Source organism: Euprymna scolopes, chromosome 27, assembly GCF_053919585.1.
Source record: "Euprymna scolopes isolate OS-2025 chromosome 27, ASM5391958v1, whole genome shotgun sequence".
Lineage (NCBI taxonomy): Eukaryota > Metazoa > Mollusca > Cephalopoda > Sepiida > Sepiolidae > Euprymna > Euprymna scolopes.
In genome coordinates, this window is record NC_136508.1 from 64010601 (window position 1) to 64037100 (window position 26500).

Below are 26500 nucleotides of genomic sequence, written 5' to 3' on the forward strand. Positions count from 1 at the left end.
CAACGTTTCATCGATGGACAGAGGCTGAAGCTTAGATGCCAGTTCAGGGCCGATCAGATTGGCGACTCTCTTTTGAACCTTGTCTAAGAGTGAGAGACTAGCAGCAGATGCACCAGCCCAAATGTGACGGCAATACTCTATACATGGGTGAATGGTGGCCTTATAGAGGTACAGGAGAGTCACGATTTCAAAAGTTAAAAAAAAAAGAAAGAAAGTATTTAGGTGCCATCAGCTAGAATCGAACCCAAAAACTGTAGCATTCAAAGCTAGTGACGTGCCAATGTGACACGCATATAAACCGATTAAAAATTAAAAATGAACTTAGATGAACATACAAAATGTTTAACGATTTTTTCAATTTTGACCGCTTAAAATCTGTTTTAACCGGCTAAAGACCCATAAAAGAATGGCTCGTAAAAACATCCAATTATTTGAGGCCCCATGGCGCTGATCTGCGACTTTTCGTTTTGGAAGAGATAGAGTTTGAAAATAAAGAGACAGACAGACAAACATATAGCCGTTTAAATATATTATATTTGCTAAAACTTTTGACATAAATCATGAAGATTATTATTTATTTAAACATAGGAAATGGTATTCATTTCTGGAAAAAAAAAAAAAAAAAATTTGTGGTATTTTGAGACTTGAAGTTCTTTGGGTTCTGAAATATAACTATTTTAGTAAACCTACCTTGAAATCTTGAAATATCCAAAGCATTTTTTTATGTGGGCATCATTAATTTAATATTTAATCTAATAATTTTGTATCTATATAAAAGCCAAGTGCGTCCAAGGATGGAATACTGCTGCCATATCTGGGCAGGAGCTGCTAAAAACAGCCTATCCTGCCTTGACAGAGTACAAAATAGACTTCGTGGCTTAGCGGGGGATGCCCTTTTCTCTACCCTGCAACCTCTCTCCCACAGAAGAGACGTTGCAAGCCTATCCTTGTTTTATCGTTATTTCCATGGCAAGTGCTCGTCTGAACTCCAATCTCTGGTCCCCCCCTCGCCAATCTTTTACGAAAAACACCCGGCTAGCCGAATCTACTGTGAAAAATTTCCCCCACTCTTTATCTGTGCCTAAATCAAAACGTGGATTCCATGAACAAAGCTTCTTTCTTAGAACTGCATGCCTGTGGAACTCTGTTCCATCTGCCTGCTTCCCACCGGACTACAACTTGGATGTGTTCAAGTCCAACGTTAACAAATTCCTAATGAACCGCCCCCTTCAGTAAACACTTCATCAAATCTCCACACTAATGTAATGTACTTGCAATAACCCTTATCCCTGAGTGGCTTCCGGGCCTTGATAAGTGGTGACCACTGTGTAAAAAAAAAAAAAAGTTTTTATACTTAGAGTTCTTTTCATCTTCAAATATTGGTACTTGTACAGTTTAATCAAGACATTAAAAAATGAAAATATCGAAAAAAAAGGTTATATTGTACGTATCTGTTGTGGACTGAAGATCTCCGAAAAAAAGATTTGTTTAATTTGATTGAGTTTTTTTTTTTTTTTTTTTTTTTTTTTTTTTTTTACAGCGGAAAAACACGTTTTTATGAAAGCACGTTGAAGTTAGCCATTAAGGAATTTGTTGAACACTACACGGGGGAGATAACTCCAGTTAAAGCACCGACACTCCCTCCCCATCTTTATTACTAGCTTTTCTTCCTAAAAATCGAACCTTTGGCTCGGTATCATAACAAATTGTTTTTTCACTGTAAAAAAAATAAAAAAAATAAAAAATAAACTACTTGATGAAATTAGGTGAAATTTTTTTTTCGAAGAACATCGTTCCATTACTGATACGTGCAATATAACCTTTTATCGATATTTTCATTTTTTAATGCCTTGATTAAATTGTACAAGTACCCAAATATTTATTCATGTTTAGTTTGGTCATAATTATAAGGCAAAGGTTACACAATTCCCAACCACACACACCTCTTCTGAATTGGCACTGGAAACAATGTAGAAATAAGCGAAGAGCACATGTAGCACCTGCAATTCCTAAATGGTCACCCATCTTAGTACTGGCCAGACTCAATGTTGCTTAACTTCGGTGATCTGATGAAAACTAGTGTGTCAACGTGAATTATGCCGTATATATAATGGCGTAATACGTAGAAATATTGTTGTCAGTTGATGTCGTCTTCATTCAGCCTTGCAAGTTACAAACATGCTGCAACAAGCATTTGGCCACACAAATATTAGCATCATTAGCTGCCGCATAAACAAGTTATCATAAAAATGGACTTGCTCATCTGGACATAATGGAACATCCCAGTAAAAAAAAAAAGTATTATGAAAACATAAATTGTTAAAAATCAACAGAAAAGATTAAAATGATTCAGAATGTTCAGAAAATGAAAACTTTGATAACGTGATCTAGTTTGCTTGAAGCATTGTGGATAATTAAGAATATACTTAATCTGCGACTTTCAGTTTTGGAAGAGATAGAGTTTGAAAATATGGAAACTGAAAGGCAGACAGACATACAGCCTTTTATATATTAATTTTTTTTATTTGTTATGCTTGTGGTTCTTGACGATACAATCACCTACATTTACAATATTTTTGTTTTTCGATAATCATCCTGTACATGTTGTCTAAATCAAATTTAGACTTTCCATCCCAGACTTGGTGCTTATCCAAAATTTCCCCAATGAAAAAAAAAAAAAAAAAAAAAAAAAAAAATGAACAAAAATCTGTAAATGTATGTACACGGAACAGAAAAAAAAGAAGAAAAAACGATTTCATGACTCCATTTTAAAATTCATCACAAGAAAATAGCATACACCAAAAATCATATGAATTGATCAAGTAGTTTTCCTTTTATAAAAAAAAAAAATTTAAGTGAATTTGTTTTTCCAATTGACTACTGTACACTCTTAACCCTTATCCTCGAGTGGTCTCTGGGCCTTGATAAGTGGTTATGCCTATGTAAAAAAAAACTCTCCATGTTAAGAATGGCTTTCTAAAATCTCAAATTGAAGTTCTCTCCCTTGTTCCTTTAAACTGATAGCAACGAGAGATCGTCGTTCGTAGTTTGGCCATAAAATTGGATTTTCTTATTTTAAAAGAAAACTACTCGATCAATTTACATGATTTTTGGTGCACAATATTTTTTTTTTTTTGTTACGGGTTCGTACAGATTTTTCTTTTAGCTTTTTCATGGGAGGGAGGATTTTGGACAAGGACTAATATTTTTGGTCGAGAGTCTAAAATCAGTTTAGACAGCACTTAGAAGATGATTACCAGAAAATAAAAAATATTGACAATCATGTACTTTCCCGAAATGACGATATGCAGTAGTTTAAAAAATATATATATAAATATGACATGCTGAACGTTTTGGTGTTAAAATCAATTTAGCATTACGTATGAAAGATGAAGAAAACAACTTTTTAAATTAATAAATTAGCCGACAGACAGGCATAAATCCAATATTGAAACAGGAATAAGGAAGGGAGGAAGAACTTGACTGTCTAGACGGATAGATGGGAATAGGTGGGTGGAAAAGGATTATATGTTATACCATATGTTCGCAAAGTCAGTGTATACGTACATACAAAGGCACATATCGACATATACATACATACATAACTTTACAAATACTTACATAAGAATAGGTACGTCCACATATGCGTATACATATGAATACAAGTTTTCTTTCCTGTCTTCCTGTTCCAATTAGATGTTACGTTGATATCTTAAGCTCAGCAACTAATTTGAATTTGTTCCAAAAGTAGAACGTCTGACCTATCCTTATCACATTATTTTTCTGCTTTTAATTTTTAGCATTTTTCATTTCATTTTATTTTCGTCAGCTGATGGAAGCAAATGTTTTTTTTCTCCCTTATCAAGAGGCCAATAACAGCTTCTTCACTTAGTGGGAAAAAAATCTTCTACCGTAATTTTAGGATGTCATCTTCACTGTTGAAATTTATTAATACTTACCATTAAACCATTAGATCATCATTATTTCCACTAGACTATTTCATATGCATCTCTAAATCTTACCAAACAACCTTTTCTTTGGATTGTACTACATTTTTCATCGTACAGCCCGGACTTCATTTGGAATATTCTTTTAACCCGTACATTTCTGCATTATCAACTTTCATACAAATATGGCTTTTTCATAATTTATAGTTTTCAATTTATGTGCTAATCAACAAAATTTATAGCCAATCTATAAATATCATTTCAGTAACTACTTTCTTCTGAGGATAAGTGCCATTCTTTGAAACTTCATGGAATAAGGAAAATTTTTTTAATTTTTGTATTCCTTGTTGAATAATAAATTATTTTAATTTCTAATTTACAGAGTTTAGATTGAATTCCTTATATCAATGTGCTATTTTGAATATTGAGCTTTTTTTCATAGTCGTTACATGTTAACACTCGGGACCCACATGTTTTATGCAGAGAGTCATAAGGAAACAAAGACAAAGAAAGAATTCGACTTTCTTTTCAGTTGAAACAACAGACATTTATTTACAGGTACTTCCAGAATAACACCTTGTCTGTTGTTCAAATATCTTCTCGTACTACAATGTGCTCAACAAGACTCTCCTGTGTCGAACATATGGAACTGTCTTTGTCTGACCATGTTTAGGACACATATTTCTCTGCTGCTCACTAGGTGTAACGTGTCTATTTCAGCTCTCTCATGTCTCAAATACATCTTGAATACCTCTACACTTTGAACCCATGTGTTCTTTTCATCTCTGCTCTCACATCACACAGCCGGCGTGGTCATTTGCATACGGCTGCTACTACTGCTAACTCAGCATCAGCAACTGTTACAGATTGTCCTATTTCTCTTATATATATATATATATATATATATATACTTGCTTTAAGTTTACAGAATTATTCAATTTGTAAACTTGAAAATTTTTGAATGTGTATATTTTCTTTCTTTTTTTTTTTTTTACAAAGGAGTCACCACTTATCAAAGCCTGGAGGCCACTCAAGGATAAAGGTTAGCAAGTGTACAGTAGTGAAGTGGAAAATATCCTAGTAATTCTTAGTAGTGGAAATTTGGTAAATAGGATTGTGTAACGGGATGGCTCATCAAGAACTTGTTTACGTTGGACTTGAAGACGACCAGGGTAACGGAAGAGAGTTCCACAAGCATACAGTTCTAAGAAAGAAACTTTGTTCATGGAATCTACATTTAGGTTTAGGCACAGATAAAGAGTGGGGGGAATTATTTGTAGTTGTTTCAGCTAGATGAGTGTTTTTGTGAAAGTCAGGCAAAGCAGGACCATAGATTAGACCTCAGACGAGCACTTACCATGAAAACAACGATAAAGCAGAGACAGGCTCTCAATGTCTCTTCTGTGGGAAAGAGGTTGCAGGGAAGAGAAAAGGGCACCCCTCAGTAGGCTACAAAGTCTTTTTTGAACTGTCAAAGCAGGATAAGTTGCTTCTAGCAGCTCCTGCCCAGATGTGGCAACAGTACCCGATCCTTGGACGTACCTGGCTTTTATATAAGTAGAGAATTGCATCAGCAGTGAGATATCTACTGGAGCAGTAGAATGATCCCACCATTTTTCCAGCGACCTTGGCAACGGATTTGATGTACATGTTCCATTTCAGATCAGTAGTAAAGGTCAGACTTAGGAGCTTGTCAAAATATAGAGCACCCCCAAGACTAGAGTCATTCATTTCAATTGATACCAGACAGGGATCAGAGTGTTGATGAGTTAAAGATAGGAGCTTGGTTTTAGATTCATTAAAATTAACCAGCCACCACTTTCCCCATTTTACCACATGCTCAAGATCAGAGAAGAGAGAATCAGAGAGAACTTAATCGTTTACAACCTTTGAAGTGTTGCCATAAATTGTCAGCATAAATGTCTACGAATGATCTTAGGATGTGATTTGAAAGATTATTGATGTAGATCAGGAAGAGAGTTCCTATTTACAATATCTCCCCACGGGACAGAGTTAGATACCAGGGTCGTTTTTTAACGTGGAGAAAAGAAACAAAAATTGTCTCAGACGTGAAGGATTTCTCCTCCACTCAGAGAGAACAAGAAATTGAAGTGCAGCAATTGAAGTGAAGTGATGCATTGCTGCATCTGAAGAACAGATACTACACTACTCAGGAAGAGAGTTGGGCCTAGGATGGACCCCTGAGGAACTCCAGCATTAATACTGTGAGCTTCTGATTTCTACCAAATAATACACTACTCTTATGAACAGAGAGAGAGAGAGAGAGAGAGAGAGAGAGAGAGAGAGGGAGAGAGAGAGAGAGAGAGAGAGAGAAATTTAAAAAACAAAATAAAAATAATAAAATTCTGCAGGAGTGCTCCTCCTCTGGACAGCTGACTTCTCACTCACACTTTCCGACCCTAATGTCACGTTTCTCGTGGTGGGAGAGAAAAAAAAAATACTAAGATTTTTGAATGGATAGGATCTTGAACCTCTCTGAGGAAACGGTTAATCTTGTCAAAACATTAATTCGCGTTATTTATTTCTTAATTTCTTTTTGATGTTTACGTAATCATAATTTCAGTTATAATAGCTCTATATATCTATTGAGCACTATTGAAAAAAATATATAGATTTTTTTTTTTTCAGTTCAATTCACCTGAACAACGAACATTACATATTTTATTTGTTCATTAAACAGTGCTGGTGCTGGGGCAAATGATAAAATTTTACCGGATTTCAGGCATGAGAATGTGTATCCATTAGCAACGGTTAAAAAACAACGTATTCAAAAATGGGGCTTCATAAAAAAAATATAATGAAAACTAAAATAAAAATACACCAAATGAATAAGAATTTTCACGAACACACTGTTTTTTTTAGATTACTATTGATATGAAAAATTATTTTTGTAATTGTGTATTACGTTCAACACAAGAAGGCCAACCCGGAATTTGGGGTGCTCGCTATTAGTTAGTACGCGGATGACGTGACTGCGTTCGACAACAAGGAGGCTATTATTTTTTTTTTTTTTTTTAGTTTTTTTTTTTCTTTCATACAATTTTTTTTTATTTTTAAATTTATTTATTTTATTTATTTATTTGTAATCTTTAAGAATATATTTTATCAAGATCTTTTCCAATTCTTTAGAACTTGTTATATATTTTGGAGAAAAAAAACTTCTTTTGTTTATGTTTTTCTTTTTAAACTATTAAAAAAAAAACAAAAGCGGGTGTTAAAGCGACACACACAAAAAAAGGGTCACCTGTGTTTAGTTGTGTAGTACGTTTTCAACTTCCCAAATTTCGATTTGTAATTTAAAAATTCACATGACGATGTAAGATACGATATTTATTGAATCCCTGCCCAATACGCTAATTCTCCTAAAAAATAAGAACCACATTCAACAGGCTTTAGACCGGTGATTTTGGTTCCCAACCTATTTTAGGCCATATGCCCCTGCCCCACCTAGGCATTTCTAAAATCCTGATGCCTCCCCTTTGTGATATCTAATATATAATATGGTATAGTAAGCCCAAGGGTGCACGTCCTGCCCATGCCCCACCAAAATATTGCCATGCCCCACCGGTGGGGCATGCGTCCCACGTTGGGAATGACTGCTTTAGACGATCACATGTAAACAGTCCTTAAAAAACGCTATACAACCCGGAAGTGGGATGACCAATGATCATTTTACGTTAAATTTATACGCGAAATTGATCCCCCACAGTAAAGTCTAAAGTAGTTTTGTCTTTTGTTTTTTTTGTTTTTTTACTTCTTTTTACTGACATCTTTTTCAGGCTTTTTAGATGTAATCGCCTAAAAAATTAGAATCTCAAAATAACAAAATAAGCAAAGCAACAACTTAAGAAATTTTCTTTAACAATATAGATTTTTTTTGTGTTTTCTTTTCTAAACGTGTTTTTTTTATTTTTTTGTATTTATATAAAAATATAGACTTGTGCAGTTTGAAATCCCCAAACAAATTTAGAAAGCTATTCTTTACATAGGGAATAGCGAACTTTGTTAACTCTCCCTGGTGCGTGGTGCGGAGGAAACTCTCACAAAATGAAAACAGTTACTTTGCTAGGGGATGCTAAACTGCACCAGTGCCAAAATGTCTTTTGCCAAGTTTTGAATTCGGATCTTGTCTTAAGTTTTTTCGTTCTGTCCAATTATTAAGCGCCCCCCTCCATCCTTATTACTATCAAAGTTATGAAAACAAAATAAATTCGGGTTTGTATTACTATACACAGATTCGAAAAAGTTGTCAAAAAGCAAATATATAACAAATAAATGTTATCAAAGCCAAGATAAGTTACTTTTTCTACCTAACTGGATAATTTTTTAGTGTTTTTATTTAATGTAACATGTTTAAAAGAATGAGCAAAATTAAATTTTTATGAATATTTTTTTATTTTTATTTTGGGCTTAACCGCTAAAGCAAAGAAAACTTTGCTTTATCATAAGAAGGGGTTACATTTTCATCCTTCCTTATTCGTTTAATTTATCATCCACGTTTTTTTTTTTTTTTTTTTTCTGGTGATTTTGTTTTGTCCGCGTTTCGTCTAAATATCATTAAATTTGCTTTACTGTTATTTCTGTTTATTTTCTAAAATATAGTCTTAAGAGTAAAGTGTAGTATCTGTTTCATGTTAATACATTTCATCTTTTCTATCTTCAATCAGTGAATAAGAAATGCTTATCGACTGAGACAATGTTTATTTGGTGCTTGTTAGGATAGAGTCAACAAATTGATTTTTTTTAATATGTCGTGTTAAGCAACAGTATTACGTATTATGTTAAGTAACAGTATTACGTCCTTAATTGTCAAGTCGAAAATAGTAATATATCAAAAAATTACGAAAATTCATAGAGTAGAAAGTTATTTATAAATGTGATTTTTACGAAAACTTAGGTAAAATTGCATTTTCCTGGGACGCTATAAAGCAGACTATAAAGAGTTCATACACAAGGGACATAAAAAAAATCGGACAGCAACTTCTAGATTACATTATAACGGCGGTCAACATTGTACTCTATAGCGCTAGACTTTTTTGGGGGGGAGGGGGGTCAATATGCATTGTTTGTCCAACCTGCAAAGAGTGTTTATTCCGAAAGTCGTTCTTAACATGGAGAGGTTGGCCCAACGCCTTTCGGAATATCCCCAACCTCAGGTTGGGGATATTCCGAAAGGCGTTTTCTTATTTTCCAATCTCCCCATGTTAGGAACGGCTTTCGGAATATACAGGTTGGACAACCAGTGCACATTGACCTTTTTTTTTTTTTTACTAAAAACACAAGAGCAGTTAGTTGTTTTACTCGATGAATTTTCGTAATTTTTGGATATAGTACTATTTTCGACATAACAATTAATGGTAAAACTATACAAACACCGTGACAGCGAATTAACCCTAACCCTAACCCCTAACCCTAACCCTAAACCTAACCCTAAACCCTAAACCCTAACCCTAACGCTGTCACGGTGTTTGTATAATAATACCCAATTAATTGCATAAAAACGACATATTTTAAAAACTCTATCTGTCAACTCTATCTTAACAAACATCGTATATTTTTGTCCCAATCCAGAGTGCTCCTTTTGGGGCTAAATTCTCCAAACATTAAAAGCCGGCTTTGTGTCCAAACCTGCCCTCGTTGGAGGGAGGGGCAAATAAATAGGGCAGTGGTGGACTGGTGGAACTCTTGAAACACCATAAATTACTGGTGCTAAATCAACCCTTGTTTATCCTTTTAGGAACTCGTACTTCATTTTGTATATTTCGACTTTTAACCTATTTGCTGGATTTTACCGAGCAGCCATGGGGGTTGATCTGTATGAGCGCTAATAACTTCCGACAAATTAAGATATTATCAAAAACAAAAACCAGTAACCTTTAGTTGGTTATTTTTGTGGACATGTCAACAAGTTAACATGATAATTCGTCGTTAAATCAATTCAATAGAAAGGTTTGTTTTGTTATTTTTTTTGTTGTTGTTGGGATGTAACCGCTTTAAACTGCCTTCTATTTCTTCTACGAGTGTTTCTTGGTTTAGAAATTTATTGGGGATTTTTGTTAAAGAAATTTATTTTTTGTTTAGTACCCCCTTATAGTTCTTTTTTTTTCTTTATATATGAAATTATTAAATTAAATTTCAAAATTCAAATCGAGCGATAAACTAAATAATAACTTACTTTGTTCCGATTTGTCCGAAAATTCAATCCAGTTCAATGTTCTTAAAAGGGCAGTGCACGAAGTGTGTTTATTTGACACTCTGAATAATCCAGGAAATAAAAAAGAAAAAGAAAAAGAAAGGTTTGTTGTTGTTGTTAGTGGTGGTGGTGGTGGTTATTTATTTATTTATTTATTTTTATTTTTATTTTTTCTTTTAAATTTCCTGCTTTATTTTCTCTTACTGTTGTTCTGTTCATATCACATGTTCTGTCAAATAATCATATAAATACAACTGACTAAGACACATGGGTAAACCCCCATAACTAGAATCTGGCAAGCTTAGCGACCCAGCCCGGCCCGGCTCTAGAAAAAAAAAACATCTTCCCAGGCATTATCTCCTCGTTCATAAAAATGGAGGGAGTCGTCTCGTCCGTCAGCCGTCTTGATTCCGACTTGACCCGACTCGTACTTCGGTCCTACCAGGCATTACCTCCTCTTTCAGGAAAGTGGATGGGGGAGGTCATCGTCGGCTGCCTTACCGGGAAATTCCTACAGGTTCAATCACGGCTATTTTTTTATAACCTTCCAGGTTGTCCCCCATTCGAAAATGCCAGAGGCGAGGCGAGGCGAGGCGCTCCCCCTCCTCTCATATTCTTTTAACTTTATGTCTAACCTGGGAGAGGGTGGTGCAATTTTATACCCAAACAAGACAGACAGAGTTTTTGGCATGCTAAGGTTGCCATGGTCTTGTTCTCTGTCTGTCTGTCTGTCTGAGGTATGGCCCTGTCAAGTTCTAGGAGGTCCACTTTCCAAGGCTTAACCTCCTCGCCCTCTGAGGAAGAATTAGTTTATTGCTAACCAGCTGAGGCGGAGGCGCTTCTGCTGAAGAATGCTGATGAGACTGCCAAGGCCGTTTTTGTTTAGTCCAACTGTCAGAGTGCTCTTCCTCTAGGGTGCTGACTTTTCAAATCCGACTTTCCTAAACCTGTGTCTAATCTCCCCACCACAGGAGGGAGATAATTAACTAACCTCGCTGCACGCTGCACTGCAGTGCAAAGAAGGTTACCTTCTCCGGCCCAGAGTAAGGTATAATGATGTGGGATTTCAGGAGGACATCATCCTAGACAGAATTGGTCTTAGGCCTTCATCTCGGAATGCTAATAAGCCCAATCATCTAGAGCAGGGGGTCTCCAAACTTTTCAAACAGTGGGCCATATTGCTGAATTTTTAGAGCTACGGCGCGGGCCAAAATAAATAAAGTGACTTGGGCATGTTCCTATTTACTTGACTCCCCACGAGGGCAGAGTTAGACACAAGGTCGGTTTTTAATGTGGGGAAATTCAACTTCCCAAAAAGAGGCACTCTGGATAGGAACAAAAATAAAAATTTTTTTCTCAGTCATGAAGGACCTCTCCCTACTGACCGAGGATAGAAAAGGTGAAATGCAGCACCAGAACAGATACCACACCTCACTCCCAACCAAAAGACCAAGGAAGATTTTTGACATGTTTTATACTGTTTTGCTCATTAGTTTTAATTTTTAGTGAAATTGGTTCTCCCAAACCTCATTTTAATCAATTTTCTGAACAAAAAGAAAAACGCCACACTATTTTCATACATTTCCTTTAAAAAAAATCCAGAATATTTTTATGTTTTCCATAAGAGCTCCATTGGCCAAATTACATACTTTGGTGGGCCAGATCTGGCCAGCGGGCCATAGTTTGGATATCCCTGATCTAGAGTGATCCTTCTAAAAGAACTTGGATTACTCACTATTTAGTCCTCATGTTTAACATCGTTGCAGTGAAACCCTATTTACTTGCCTCCCCACGAGGGCAGTTACACTCAAAGTCAGTTTATAATGCGGGGAAAACCCAGTTCCTCTAAACAGGCACTCTGGATTGAGGCAAAAATAAAAATTGCCTCAGTCTAGAAGGTTCTCTGTTTCACCGACAGAACAGATGACATGTCATATCAAAACAGATACTACACTTTAAATTATTTATTTGCAGAAATATATGAAATAAATATATTTTAACAAATTAGGTACAGGACCATTAAAAGTGTTTATGGAAGGATCATCCTCTGTCTATTACACTCTTATAATCATTTCAGTCACCACAATACCACATTTACTTGTGGGAGTGCTCGGCATTCTACCAAAAAAAATATCCAGAATGCTTCGAAAATTTGATTTAATTTATTAATATTATTAGAAGATGCACCCGGCGTTGCCTGGTATTAAATGTAACTTTAAATTCCTTAAAAAAAAAATGAAGTAAAAAGAAAAATGGAAAGAAATTGAGACAAGTGCATGCGCATATTATGCTTTTTTTTACTTCTTGTAAGTAAAAAAAAAAGAAATACTCCAGCTGAGATCGAAACCAAAGCCTAAAGATAATGAGACAAGTACGATAACCATTAGACCAGCTTACCACAATCTTCAAAAAGTGTTTTCAAACCTCGTTAAAGAGTTGACAAACAAATAAAAATCGAATGTCCCCCCCCTCCTCCCCAAGTATTAATTTTTCAATTTTGTTCCCTTAGCAACCCTTGTTTTTGGATGAACACTTATCAAAAAGTTTCTACATGTCTGAATACCCTATATACCAAATTTCAAGTCTGTAGATCAAAAATATATATGAATATATAGGTTGAGAAGTGGCCTCTCATACACATACTCACTTTTATAAATATATAGATTAGACTTAGAAGGCCAAGGCGATAGAATTAAATTAAAAATATATCCTATTTCATTCCAATTAATATTTAATTCCTTAAAATTTTTAATTTGTATTTTTTTTTTTTTTTAAAGATTAATTGATTACTTTATTCAATTTAATTTTATTAATCGGTTAATACTAATTTTAGAAAAATCCACCCTTCCTCTTCTCCAAAATTCCATTGGACGCCATTTCAAAACATTTTATCTCGATCTTTCTAAAGTTAGGTATGTTTATATTTAATTGCTCTACAGGAGGTCAAATACAAGGTCAGTTGGGTTTTTGAAGAGCCAGTGCACTAGGTGAAGTGCACTCTGGCCAACAGACAATGCCTGAGCAGCCTAGTTCACAGTGACTTAGTCCACAATACATTGTAGTCTACATTGCACTGTAGAGAATCTACTGTTGATTTTGTAAAATTATTTTTATATAATGGCTTTAATTAATGTTTAAATGTAAAAGTCAAGTATCATGCTTCAGTTGTGCTCTAAACAGAAACATTCATTTTGAACGCGCCCCTGCCATATCAAAGATCCTACTGTCGATTTTATATGTCGGGCCTTTCTGTTTGTGTGGTGATAAAACTTCTCAAATACACTTGTGATGTTAGGCTGTATAAGGCGTTTACTTTGGTCAAAATCGTCTGTTCCTTCTTTAAACATGTTTTTTTTTTTTTTTTTTTTGATTATCGATTATCAATACTTATCGAAAACATTCTGATACAAAACTTATCAAAAAACACTGCCAGGCAGATAGAGTACATTTGTGTGAAATTTCCAAAAAATCAGCCCAGCTGTTTAGGAGTCTATAGAGAATGAACACACACAAACAAAGTGCCTTATATATATAATAGTAGAAATTTGCATTGAATCTAATCATTAGTCATTACACACCAATGAAGTAAGAATTCTTGAAATAACAATTTCTTCTTCCGACCCCTTGAGAAGAAGCCTTAATTTACAAAAATTTTATAGAATCCAAATAATATAATGAGTTTTGATAAAAATTGGAATAAGTATTATAGACGTAAGGTTTAGTAGCATTATATTTTGATTGTAATCTTTGCAAGGGAACATAAAACCTGTGCAAATCTGTTCTGTTCAGGGAATTAATTTTACCCATCCTGGAACATGTATTCTGCTTCTATATATAAAGTAGTAGCTTGTGTGTGTGTACACAACTCTCCTACAGCTCACACCACTGGACTGATCATGACAAAACTTGGCATGAAGATTGTCCCCCACCTAGGGATGGTGCACACCATTTTCCAAGGAAAAGGTCAAAGGTCAATGTCATATGTATATACTATCCTACAGCTCACACCACCGGACCAATTATGACCAAACCTGACATGATGATGTCTCCGACCTAGGGATGGTGCACACCATTTTACAAGGTGAAGTTTAAAGGTTAAGGTCAGGATTTTGCTATACGTTTGGGTATCCACTTTGCGGGTACCCAAGTATACAGCAAAGTCTTGCACGAAGCACGGGTATCTTTGCTAGTATTGTATAAAACTATTATATCTCTATTTAAAAGACACTTTGTCTGTGTGTGTGTGTGTGTGAGAAAGAGAGAAAGAGAGAGAAAGTCCCCGATGGATTACAAAACAGCTGAGCCGATCTTTATGAAATTTCATACAAATATACTTTATGTGTCTGTAAGTATTCTTAAATAGTTTTTGTGTCGAAATGCCTCTGATAAGTATCGAAAATCGATGATGGAAAAAAATCTGATTAAAGAAGGGACAGTCCGATTTTGACTAAAATTAACACCTTTGTACAGCCTAACATCGCAAGTATATTTTAGAAGTTTTATCACTGCATAAGCAGAAGAGCCTGGCATATAAAATCAGCAGTAGGTTCTTTGATACGGCAGCGGTGTGTTCGAAATGAATGTTTCTGTTCAGAACAGAGTCGAACCGTGATACTTGACTTTTGCATTTTAAACCTTAATTCAAGCCATTATATATATAAAAATAATTTCATAAAATCAACAGTAAGTTCTCTACAGTGCAATGTAGACTACAATGTACTGTGAACTAAATCACTATGTTTGTGAGCTTCCTCCCGGTGCACTGTGGTGGATTCTCGACTAATCAATCAATTTGATTGACGAATGGACGATTTCAGCGATTTAAAGGACAATAAAATGGAACATTCGTTGATCCTTATTCAATATATATATGACAAAAATATATGGGTTATATCATATTAATAATAATAATAATAATAATAATAATAATAATAAAAGAAATATGGGACATGAAGAAAATCAATATAATACAAACAATTGTAGAAGCATTAGGAACAATCTCAAAGAACTTGGAAAAAAGACTAGGAGAAATTGGAATCAAGGGAAGACTAAGACTCTTCAGCGGACGGCAATATCAAAACAACTGGAATCTTAATGCGGAAACCCACATAAACTATAAACACTAACCAGCCTTTCGGAAACTGCAGCAGAAGTAAAACAAAAATTCTCATGTAACATAAATCGGAAAAAAAAAAAAGATATACATAAAAGCTACTGCCAAGTCTGTTGCAAAGAATATAGGCTCCCTTTGCCGGGCTAGAAAACTTCTCAAATCTGACAGTATCCTATATCTCTATAAAGCCGCCATTCGCCCATGCATCAAGTATTGTTGCCACATCTGGGCTGATGTACCAATCACACTCTCTCTTTCTCTTTCTTTGTTTCTCTCTCTCTCTCTCTCTCTCTCTCTCTCTCTATCTCTCTCTCTCTCTCTCTGACAGGATGCAAAAAAATCTTTAACTTGATAGGGTCCATACTGTCTGCCAAGTTCCAACCTCTGTCCGATCTCCACACATTTGCCTCTCTGTGCCTGTCTTACAAGTATTTCAATGAATTTACTACATTTATAACCCCTCAATGTAAATACTCTCGGCAAGCAGCAAAATCTCACCTTTCCACTTTAGAGGTCCTCTAGATTCCGAGAATCTTCCTATTCTGATGACTTATTTCCTTGAACTGCTTGCCTTTTGAAATTTCCTTCCTGCACTGTGTTTACCCGACTATACCAACTTGCAGAAATTTAAATGTAATATAGACAAACATCTCGATACACAACTCCCCACTTAGAATGCCCCTACAAATCTGGTCTCTAACTCACAGTCGTCCTTTACGTTTCAGTGGCATCATACCTTATTTGAAGTGAATAATATTAATATTTTTTTCTTTTCTTCTTTTTTTTTTGTAAAATAAAAATGTTAAATAATGCTTTATATATATGTACTAGCAGTTCAGTCCGGCTTTGCTCGGGCCCTATGTACTGTTCAAAAGTTTATGTGCATATATATATATATATATATATATATATATATATATATATATATATATATATATATATATATATATATATAAAGTTTGACTCATGTCCAGGTAACTTACATCTAAAATTTCAAGTGATTCGACCCAAAATTGGCGGAGGAGTTTATGTAGAGTCTGCAAAGGTCAGCTCTTTCAACTTTGACCTCTTGACAGCGAAACTTTCGCCCAAAAACTTATTTAAAAGCTTGCCGCATGTCTGAATATCCTCTATGTAATACTGACTCCAATTTTGACCCGTTAACATTTATTGTTTTGGGCTCAAATCAAATTAAAAAGTTTGATCTATGTCCAAGTAACCTATATCTAAAATTTAAAGTGTTTAGACCCAAAATTGGCGAAGAAGTTTGGTAGAGTTTTCAAAGGTCAAATCGCTGAACTTTGACCCCTTGACAGCGAAATTTCTGTCCCAAAATTGATTAAAAAAAATTTCCAAAATCTCAATATCCCTTATATCGAATATCGAGTTTGTAGATTGAAAACTGAGTTATTTGGTAGGGAAATGTACACAGACAGACAGACAGACAGACAGACAGACAGACAGACACACTTTCACTTATATATATATATATATAGATTGGTCAATGGGAAAATTATTCCCAACAAGCATTTAGGTAAAAATGCACTTTCGTATAAATATTTGAATTCATTCAAGAAAGTATCGCTAACAAAAACAAATAAACACACACACACACACACACACACACACACATACATACATATATATATATATATATATATATATATATATATATATATATATATATATATATATATATTGATTTTATACAATAATACGGTGTTTTGCAATAGTTAATATTTTGCTAAAGTTAATATTAATATTACCCCCCCCCCCTTGATAACGTTCAACGTCTTCATGCTTTTTCGTTGGGTTTTCCATTAACTTACTTCCTTCTTCCCGATTAACAGTTCAACAGTTTCACCCAATGGAATCGCAAAGAAGTTGTTTTCTTTTATAATCGCTTATTTATTTTGTTTGTTTATGTGTTGTTGTTGTTGTTTTTTTTAAGGGGGTGATAACTTTTTTGGTAAATCAGAAGAACAGCCGACTCGAAGGCCACAGCAAACAGATGAAAAAATCGCGTTATACCGTGGCCTTCGTTATAAAGATGGCCGGCCAGCTGAAAAAATGACGTCATCGCCGAGGTCCCAACAAGCAAGATATGTTGAATTCTTAGACTGTCAATAATGAACAGTAATTTTTACAGACAGCGTTACAAAACTTCAAAATTGGATTGAAATAAAGAAAGAACACGATGATTTATACTGAAACTCATCTAATATTAATAATAAAAAAATAATAAAAAAAAATAATAAAAAAAAACACAAGTTATTTGTTTAAGTATATTATAAGCAATTGAATATTTCGTTGTATTATAGATTTTAAAGATTAGAATGCGTTCTTTAATTACTTATAAATTACATTTTAAAAAAGTGAAGGAACACGATTTGATTTGAAATAAACTTGAAGTTTATTTAATATAATTAAATGAAAATTATGCATGTAAGATTATGAATATTTGAAGCAGAACACAAGCAAAACATTTGATATGAGTTAAGACAATAAACAAATATTAAAATTAAACTTTTTTTTTAATCAAAATGAATATTTTTTTTTAAATCAAAATGAATATTTTTTAATCAAAATGAATATTTTTTAATCAAAATGAATATTTTTTAATCAAAATGAATATTTTTTTAATCAAAATGAACCACAATATTTTTTCAAAATCAAAAACAATATTTTTAATAAATTCATGAAATATTGCACAGTAAAAAAATTAACCTAAAGAAAAAAATCATGTTTCTTATTTAAGATTATTTCACCACATAAAAATAACATGCAAAATCATTTTTTTATATCCATATTTTCAGTTTGTTAAAATACGTGGGTTTGTATTACTGTACACATAGATTCGAAAAAGTTGTCAAAAAACAAATATATAACAAATAAATGTTATCAAAGGCAAGATAAGTTACTTTTCTGCCAAACTGGATATATTTTTCGTGTTTTTATTTAATGTAACATGTTTATTCAGCTCGAAAAACATAGTGTTTACCGATGTATTCGAAAATTCCAGATGGCGTCTGATTCTCTCTTTAACACGGTAAGTTTGGGATAAGGTGTTATAAATATAAAACCGGATAAAATACTGTTAAAAACTCGCTCAATATATGTTACCGTGACATAGGTTGACATATATTCGGCGGGTTTTTAATAGTATATTGTATAGTTTTTTTATTTATAACACCTTATCCCAAACTTACCGTGTTAAAGAGAGAATCAGACGCCATCTGGAATTTTCGAATACATCGGTAAACACTATGTTTTTCGAGCTGAATAAACATGTTACATTGAATAAAAACACGAAAAATATTTGGTAGAAAAGTAACTTATGTTGCCTTTGATAACATTTATTTGTTATATATTTGTTTTTGACAACTTTTTCGAATCTATGTGTACAGTAATACAAACCCAATTACGTTAATGAAATGAATTGTACTTATTTACTATGCCTCCCCACGGGACAGAGTTAGACACCAGGGTCGTTTTTTAACGTGGAGAAAAGGTACAAAAATAAAAATTGTCTCAGTCGTGAAGGATTTCTCCTCCACCGAAAGAGAACAAGAATAGAATGCAGCATCTGGAGAACAGATACTACACTTTGATCTGGTCCCGAAGGCCAAGACTGTTTAAGACCACGAGTGAACGCGCGTTTTTTTTTTTTTTTTAGTTTAGTTTCATATATATATATATATATATATATATATATATATATATATATATATATATATATATATATATATATATATATATATATATATATATATATATATATAAATAAGTATTTTTAAATTTTATCTTTCTAGCTTTAAAAAAAAGTTTAAAAATTTTATCAGCCGGCATAATTTATTTTTAAATATTGAACAATTTCAGAAAAATAAATTATTGTTAGATTTTTAAAACGTGTGTCAACAGCTTAAAAAAATCGTGTTTTAAAGAGTCGATGTTGTCTCGCATTTTCATTAGTTTTGTATGCTGTAAAAAAAAATTTTTTAATATTAGCAATTTATTTGAAGCTTCTTCTTTTGAATGGTAGAACATTTAGGATGATAATATTGAATTAAATTATAGTTACATCGTGTTAAATACAGGGGGGGGCACGTTAAAACTTACTTTGCTGAATGGAGATGGTGTAAAATCTTTTTTTTTTTTACTGCATTATAATTCTTTATCTTTCGGAAATGAAAATACTGTCACTTTTTGGTCCTTTACGATAATTTCCTCAGCAAGTTGGAACGATGCACCGTGAAGGCATTTTAATAAAAAAAGAAATATTACACTGACTTCAAGACGTTACGAATGCCTACCGGTGACTACCGGTATGGACTATCCGTGATGACGTCAGCAGATTAAATTATTTTTGCCCACCGGCCATCTTGTCTTTTAAGACGGTCTTGGTTATACTCTACTATTTTTGCCTTATAAACAAAATGTCATTGTTTAACTGTTTTGAAATTGCTTTTGAAGGAAAACATTACTTTAGTGAATATATATTGATTTCTTTCATTTTCTTTATAGAAAACTAAGATATTTTTTTTTATTTGACACTGTTTGCTGCGGACTTCGAGTCGCCTGTTTTTCTGATTCACCTGTTTTCTTCATGTCTTCAGACGTTTAAATCCTATTTCAGTAACCCAAAATATTTAGGGCGAAATCAGTTGCAATATTTATTCCCAAACAATTAATTTTATACTAGCAGGGATATGGGGGGGGGGGTCCGCACGGCTTTGCCCGAGCGTAAAATACGCTTAAATATGATATTTTAATTTGTCCAGATTCCGTATATATTATTATAGAGTCGTGATTTAAAAAGGAGAAAAATAAATAAATAAATATTTAGGTGCCATCAGCTAAAACCGAAACTGTAGCATTTATAGCTGATGACGTTACTACTATACCGACGTGACACGCATATAGACTGATTAAGAATTAAAAATAAACTAAAGTGTATGTACAAGATGTTTAACCATTTTTTGCAACTTTGACCCATTTTTGACCCCTTAAAAACAATTTTAACAGGCTAAAGATCCATAAAAGAACGGTCTGTAAAAAATCCAATCATTTGAGATCCCTAACGCCGTTTGAGTTATAGAGACAGACAGCCGTTTTATATATACATATATATATATATATATATATATATATATATATATAATTAAATACCTACAGACACTAGTGTTTCATACTTTCGGTAATCATCAGTGTAGGGTGTTACGAGTAACACCATTCGATAGATTCGAACCCGGCAATAGAAGCCATGTCTGGCTTCATTAGCAGGGACCTGACCCATTCGGCTACCGTAAACCGCGAGAAATACTGCTGAAATTTAAACATTTATTATTTTAAATGTTTTTGACGTCTGTCAGAGTAATCTAATCATTATATAATTATCTGCGCATATGAGCTAAATTGACCGACTTTTATTTCAACTGACAGTGCTCAACAATAAGAAACGAGTTTTTTTAAAGGGGCTGGCAGAATTATATATATATATATATATATATATATATATATATATATAAGAGAGAAAATAAATTAAAACTAAGTTGAAATTTACAATCACATTTATTGTTCGACTGAATACTCCAATCATCTTTATATTAAGTAAACACTGCATCTCCTTTGATTTATATATATGTGTGTGTGTGTGTGTGTGTGTGTGTGTGTGTGTGTGTGTGTGTGTGTGTGTTTCATTACATAACTAGAAAATAGAGATTAATCAACGATGGAACCGATAGATGTAAATTAAGAAGCATACGAAACTAAGGCCATTTGAGAGGCTTCTAATTATATATATATATATATATATATATATATATATATATATATATATATATATAGGCATCACCAATTATCAAGGCTCAAAGGCCACTCGAGTATAAGGGTTAAAGAGTATATAGTAGTGAATTGGACAATATAGTAATCGTTAGTAATGGAAATTCGGTAAATTTGTTAACTTAAGTGGAACGGCTCATCAAGAATGTATTTAAATAATAATTATCTAATAATTAAAATAAGAAATTCGAAAGTAAGTTGACTACATAATTCAATAGAAACCGAGAAAATGAAGAATGGTAAGTTGAGTTCCGCTGCTTGGATTAGTAAATAAGAAATGGTGTGTGCTTTTATATATGTATTACAGTTGTATTTTTGTGTCTGAAGATTAGCCATTTTGGAATATCTTTTGACGAAATAATGTTTAAGCTTGTCCGAATGGTTATGAAACAATTGTTACACCAAATAATTGCATCGTATAATAAAACACATGTTGTGACATATGGTTGTCTTGGTTATTGTGGAATTTATATATATATATATATATATATATATATATATATATATATATATATATATATATATATATATATATATATATATATATATATATATATATATATACAAACAAATATTATTAAATGCAACGGAAACACTTTGCTTTATGATTTTTTTTTTAATTTTTCGATTTTCCGTATAATCTTTTTTGTATCAAAATCAAAAATATTAAAAGTTCCATAGTTGTTACTGTCACGAGCGCTTTCGATTCGTCCACGAATCATCATCAGGTGTTGAAGTAAAAGTCTGAAGGAGCGAAAATCAGAATCAAAAGTGAAAACTAAAATATACAGTAAACGGCGATAAGTAAAAATACATAGAGTCGATGACAAGTCGATTAAAGATATAGGTCGATTAAAATTCAAGTATTAAAATCAGCAAGTTCGTGGACACTGTTAACAAAGACCATCCAATACGAACTACGCAAGACATTTTAGAACGGTTCTGCTTTTCTCGAATGCGATACCATTTATAGTGGGTTGAAGCGTCTTAATATATGACGCTTCAAGAATTTTAAATTTTTTAATATTATTTTCATGTATAATTTTTATGCTGTCAACGAGAACCTTTCTAAGATTGGAGAGGAGACAGTTATGTTCTTTTATCAAATGTTTATATATAGAACTAGTATTATTTAGATGCATAGTTATTCGCCGGGACAACGTTGTCGTTGTATGCCCAATGTATGTATGATTTTCGGAGTCACATTCTCCCATAGAGCCTTTGAATTTGTACACTACATTGGTTTGTTCCAACGTTTTTATAGCCGGTGGGGAGTTGTTTCTAACCACAAGCTTTTGTGTTCTAAACTTCTTGTAGTAGATAATAAATTACTGACAACAGGCGTCAAGTATCTACGTACGATATTTTTAATTGCGTTTTCTTCGATTCTGAAGTTCGGTGTCATTTGATTTTGATAAAAAATATTAATGGGGGTTGCATTGCAGTGTTGGCTAATATTATTAGGGTTTTCAAGGGATTGTAGTATTTGTTTTATTTGTTCACCGACAGTGTAATTAGGAAAATGATTTTGATGAGTAATTGTTTAATGTTTTTTTTATTTCAATTAGTTATGCTTCTTTTATGGATGATATCATTTTAATGCGATTTAATATTTGTTGTTGTTGTTGTTGTTGTTGTTGTAATAATAATATTAATTTATTTTATTTTATTTTGTTTTTTTAACTTTACTGTAAATTTAAGAATTGAGGGTTTTTTTTAAAAAAAGGTACTGTAGTTGGTATATCTTTTCATTATTTTCAGCTAAAATAAAGATATCGTCCACGTAGCGTACATATATGGTGGGGTGGGGGGTTCATTTTCCTAATTACTGTGTTTTTTATAATCTTGATTCATTACAATAACGATCTTTGTTCTCTATAAGTTGATTACTTGATTTAGCTTATAAATGCCTTGATTGTTAAATTCTTTAGGTTTTGATGTGAAATGTTAATCTAACCCATGTTCAAGCTCATCTTGTTATGTTAACGTAAAGCCATACAAATGGTGTTATAATTCTTAAAAAAAGTGATAATCTAAGGGCGTTAGGTTCGGAGAATATGCAGGATGGGGCAAGATTTCCCGGTGCTAATGCAGAGAGATATCCGCGCTATTTTTTAAATCGTATTTCTGCGTTTAATTAAAGTTTTATGATATTTTTTTTTTTATTCAATTGTAAGGTTAAAGTACAGAATAGGCACAAAACACCCTCCCCTCTCCATGTTAAGAATGGCTTTTTTAAAAAAAATAATAACGTTATTATTTCAGCACGGATCACTATCTGCATGAGTACCGATTTCCCAAACAAATTCTTCTATGAGATCTTTGCTCAGTAGTGCTGTGTGAGGAAGAGCATTATCATAATGGAAGATGATTCCCTTTCTGTTGACTAAAGAAAATCATTTTCGGATTAACATGGGTGAGAATATTGTAGAAAAATATGAATGACGCTTTAATAATCTGAGATAAAAAGTTATAAATTAATTATAGCGAGATATTCTATATATCTATAAAAGTGAGAATATGCGTGTATGTGTGTGTGTGTGTGTATGTGTGTGTGAGGACACTTCTCAACCTATATACTCAACGAATTTTTTATCCACAGACTTGAAATTTAGTATATAGGATATTCAAACATGTATAAAACTTTTTAATTGTTTTCATCCGAAAAAAAAAAAAAGAAAAAAAAAAAAAAACGGCTGCCAAGAGGTCAAAATTGCAAAATTACTATGTGGGGGGCATCGGATTTTTATCTGTTTGTCAATTGTTTCACTAGTGCGCATGCGTGAATCATTCACTGACAGATTACTTATCTTAAGAAAAAGTAGGTTTGAAAATGCTTTCTAAACGTCGTGTCAAGCTGGCCTAATAGTTTTCATACTTGACTCACAGTCTTTAGGTTTTGGTTTCGATCTCAGCTCCAGTATTTTTTTACTTACAAGAAGTGAACTATATTATTTTTTTTTAATTGGAATTCATTGAGATGAGTCTTATCTATTAATTTTTATTTATTGCGGACTGTTATCCTCATCTTTTTAGTTGTTGTTTCACTACGTTTCGGCCAACTATTCCTCGGTGAATGCAGTCAGAAGATTCAGAGTTCCTATCCGTCGCGGTTACCACCTGACGGAGGCCAGAGGAATAGTTGGCCGAAACGTCGTGAAACAACTAATAAAAAAGATGAGGATAATAGTCCGCAATAAATAAAAATCAAAAAGTGAAATGTTTAGAAAAAACAATATTTGCAAGCACATTTCTTAGTTTCTTTCCGTTATTTATTTATTTTTTTTTAATTTCATTTTTTAATAAGAATTTAACGTTACGTTTAATACCTTCAATATTTCTGTTTATATAAATAAGAATTCTGCATTAATTAAAATATAATATTTATGCGTATTTTATGAATGGGCAACGCTGGGCGGCCTGCTAGTTAAGTAATAAAAATATGTATAAAATGAATTACAATGGTTTAAAATGCCTTTTCTACAAACTGGAAAAATCTTTTGCATCGACCTGATATTTCTATCCAACATCCAATAAGGATTCCTCATATTTCTTGAACACAGTTTTTTTCGTTTTGTTTTTTTACACAAGCATCACCACATTATCAAGGCCAAGAGGCCACTCATGGATAAGGGTTAAAGAGTGTACAGTAGAAATTGGACAATATAGTAATCATCAGTAATGAAAATTCGGTAAATTTGATAACTTATATGGAACGGTTCATCAAGAACTTATTTACGTTAGACTTGAACACAACCATATTGTAGTCAGCCGGAAAGCAGGCGTGCAGTTCTAAGAAAGAAGCTTTGTTCATGGAATCTACGTTTAGGTTTAGACACAGATAAAGAGTGGGGGGAATTGTTGATAGTGTTTTCTGCTAGACAGGTGTTTCTTGTGAAAGTTTGGCGAGGAGGTACCATAGACTGAAGCTCAGTCGAACACTTTCCATGAAAATGACGATACTTCAGAGACAAACTCGCAACATCTCTTCTGTGAGATAGAGGTTGCAGGGAAGAGAAAAGGACATCTCCTACGAGGCTACGAAGTCTATTTTGAACTCTATCAAGGCAGGACAAGTCCTTTCTAGCAGCTCCTGCCCAGATGTGGCAACAAAATTCCATCCTTGGACGTGCATAGTTGTAATAAACATGAATTACCAGGGCAAAATATTTATAGAGAAATTCATGGACAATGTAAAGTGAATAGTTTTGTGATATTATCTGGGAATAAATTCTGTAATCAGGAGAAAAGGACCGTAGTAAAATATCTACCTGTGAATGATAGTTGCGATGCGGTAAACAAAAGCCATGGTTGAAAATTTGAGAACTATAGCTGCAATCTGTAAATAGGATGTTGGATAGTAAATGTGGCGGTCGTGAAAACGATGCTAAGATGGAGGGTCAAGTTGGACATGTCTAGCAAACACCAAGCCCAATACCAGAAAGAGAATAAATGTCATTTTAAATCTTGCATGAATCGAGTCTCTTTTTTTTTTTTTTTTTTTTTTTTTTTGTACTTCTGAATAAAAGAGTACACCTTCATGTTTTTCAGTATGATTTAAGAGAAATAACTTGACTATTGTACTGCCCGTCACGGAAAGAAAATATTGTATTCCAAAAATCACGTAAATTGATCCAGAAGGCTGAAGGAACAAGGGAAATAATTCCAAATAATTCAAATTTTTTTAAAGCAATTCATAGGAGGATGCAATGCATTTAGGAAAACTCAAATTCTCTTAATGCGTACATCATACAGATTTTTCGGTACTTGTTAAGATATGGTTGACAGATCAATTTTTTTTTAAATATGTCGTTTCAAGCAAAAGCAATATTATGTACATAACTGTCATGTCGGAAATAGTAATATATCCAGACATTACAAAAATTCATAAAGTAGAATAACTGCCATTGTGTTTTTAGTAAATAAAAATCTATCGCTTTATAGACAACAAATATTGCAGCCATGAAGAAGTAATCTAAAATATTCATTTCAGAGTTATGCCCCTTGCGTGTAGACTCCTACAGTCTAGTTTATAACATCTAAAAAATATGCAGTTTTACACAATTTTCCGTAAAAATTACTTTTAACTATATATAACTTTCTCCTCTGTGCTTTTTCTTTATTTTTGAATATATAATTCTATTTTCAGCATGACAATTAAGTACGCAATATTGTGTTTTGCTTAAAACGACATATTTTTTTAATCGATCTGTCGACTGTCTCTTAATAAGTACCTATTTTTCTTCTTTTTTTTCTTTTTTTTTAATATAGGGAGAATTCTGGACAAACACCAGATTTTTGGTAATAAATTCAAGAGAAAAAATATGGGCACTAATTGGTTGGGTTTCTTTCAAGATAAAAATGTTTAAATGCCTCCGACCCTCC

At 33.1% G+C, this 26500-nt stretch overlaps 1 protein-coding gene across 4 annotated transcripts in view; it reads right to left on the reverse strand.

Moving 5' to 3' along the window:
* Nucleotides 1–26500, reverse strand: part of LOC145248869 (uncharacterized) — a 402247-nt gene that overhangs the window by 305914 nt on the left and 69833 nt on the right. Inside the window, exon 1 of one of the 4 annotated variants that reach the window (XM_080110619.1) lies at nucleotides 10144–10750. The exons of 2 other annotated variants lie outside the window; for them this stretch is intronic. The gene's annotated coding sequence lies outside the window, so the exon portion shown is untranslated. Of the gene's footprint in view, nucleotides 1–10143; nucleotides 10751–26500 lie in introns of those variants that run through there. One more of the 4 variants, XM_080110618.1, reaches the window with a different exon arrangement.